The sequence below is a fragment of the Gossypium arboreum genome, chromosome 13 (genome assembly GCF_025698485.1).
Source record: "Gossypium arboreum isolate Shixiya-1 chromosome 13, ASM2569848v2, whole genome shotgun sequence".
NCBI classification, from domain to species: domain Eukaryota; kingdom Viridiplantae; phylum Streptophyta; class Magnoliopsida; order Malvales; family Malvaceae; genus Gossypium; species Gossypium arboreum.
In genome coordinates, this window is record NC_069082.1 from 25,130,464 (window position 1) to 25,132,714 (window position 2,251).

A 2,251-nucleotide genomic window follows, 5' to 3' on the forward strand; every position below is an offset into this window, starting at 1 on the left:
AATAGATAAAGTCAAGTTGCAGACCAACTGCAATCGTGTGGCCACCTCCGAGTCCCTCGCAGCTCCAAATCGTCTAAGGCTGGGGATTACCTGCGCAGTTAAAAGAAAGGGTGAGTTTGTGAAAACTCAGTGTGTATCAGTTAGATAGAAAATAGTGCATGTAGTGTGATGCAGGCGAGCCATATTCAACAACAAGATCTGACTGGGCCTTGGCCTATCTGATAATAGTATAGTGCAGATATGCAATTATGCATTCCACCAAAATGCAGCCAGTACACCACCTGTAACGTCCTGATTTTTGGGCCTAGAAGTATTGGGCCTTGAGTCTGGATTGGGGTGGAAAATGGTCCGAATAATTTGGATGTTATTATTATTTCATATGTTTAGTTTAGTAATTAAATAAATTACGAAGGGTTTATAGTGTGGGAAAAAAAAAAGGCCCAAGAGTAAATTTAATTCGAGGCAATTCCTGAATTTTAATTTTGGGAGAGAGGGTTCTGGCGATATGGGCTTTTAAAGTTGAGGTGGTAAAATAGGAAAAAAATAAGGCCTTGGTAAAGTGGAAAGGTGACGCCACTAGGTTCCTAAAAAAAATGGCGTCTAGGAAGGAATTAAAGGTCCAGGGTTCAAGTTGCAAGATAGGCAAATTGTTACTTTTTAATTTTAGGCATGTGTCGGGTATGTGATCACTTAAGTGAATTTCGGCAAAGGCCTTAGGGAGGTTGGACCGATTGTTTTAGTTGATATTAGGGTTAGGTTCTTTTCTTTTTTTGTCTTGGAGAATTAGGGTTAGCCACCTGAAAACTTTCACTGTCATTCATCCTTTCTGAGTTCTCACAAAAGCCGAAAACGCAAATTCCTTCTCCTTGGTGCCGATTTCTTCTTCCTCTCTTTTTCCTCCATTTTCTTTCTTCCTTTTTGCTTTTTCTTCTAGACGAAACCTTTTGATCACCTTACTCACCTCCTCTGTTGATCCCATCCTCCAATAAACCTCTATAGCCGATTGCCATAAAAGCCGAAATCCTGAAAACTCACTTCTTGTGCCGATTTCTCCAAGCCAAAATCCTTCAGTTATTTTTGTTCATTTTGATCAACTTTCATCTTCTCTAAATCCTTAGTATCTGTCGGCAACATTACTTCAAAGTTATAGCCTCAAATAGTCATCTTCTTCATCACTTAAAAAGCCGAAATACCATAGATTTAGGGACTTATAGCCGAAACTTTAGATCTCCTAGATTCGAGTTCTACTATCATTTAGAGGATAGATATGCATCAGATCTGCGTAGAAATCAAAGAGGAATAAGTGGTAAGTGCTCATCACCTTAGATATAGTCTTATTTTACAATTTAGAAAAGCCGAAGTCCCTAAAATCTAGGGAGGCTGTCGATTTGGGCATAGGGCCTTAAGGGTCTTTAACCGACGATTTCTTTTGGTGATTAGTGTCTTCTAGAGGTTTGATCGAAGGCTTTGATCTTTGGAACAACTAGACTTAGATCTAGTCATTGGTTTTCGACAAAAAGGTAAGATTCTAAAGGCTTTAGGGGCATGGTTCGAATATGGGTAGGTGAATTTTGGGATTGGTTATTGTGGGTTGTAATCTAAGAATTGTGGTAATCAATTGTAGGACATCGTAAGGGATCTTAGTAGCAGTCTTCGTGAAACAGGTGTGCATCGAACACCCTCTCATAGTTCAATTCGGCAAAAGCCAAAATTCTGAAATTCCGACATTTCGTAGGCTTGTGAGTGTGCGAGTGCTCACAAGACATTTAGAAATCATTAGATCTTAAATTGCAAGTGGTAAGTTAGTCGTGTGTGAAGTTTCGTGCACTTCGGTAGTTGGGCCTCGATAGGCTAAAACTGGGCCCAATGGGCTTACGGGCCCATACGGGTAATAATAAAAATATTTATAATATAAAAAAATAGGCGATAAGTATGTGCTGTTAGATTGTAGAATCGAAATTGCTTAAACCGGTAAATTGGTCATAAATCTTGAATTAAATGGGCTTAAATTGCTAATGGACACTGTAGGGCCCATTAGGGGTTTTAGGGCCCACTGGCTAAAATTGTGAAATTGAGATAAATAAATTACTGCGATGACAAATGGGCTAGTAAGCACCAGTAACATTCATGAGAACCCTTAAAACCGATAAAATTATGAAATACCTTTATAGGTGGAAAGTTTATGATTTACCCTAGGGGCAAAATTACTTGATATACCCCTAGGGTTAAGGTTGACCTGAATGCATGTTTG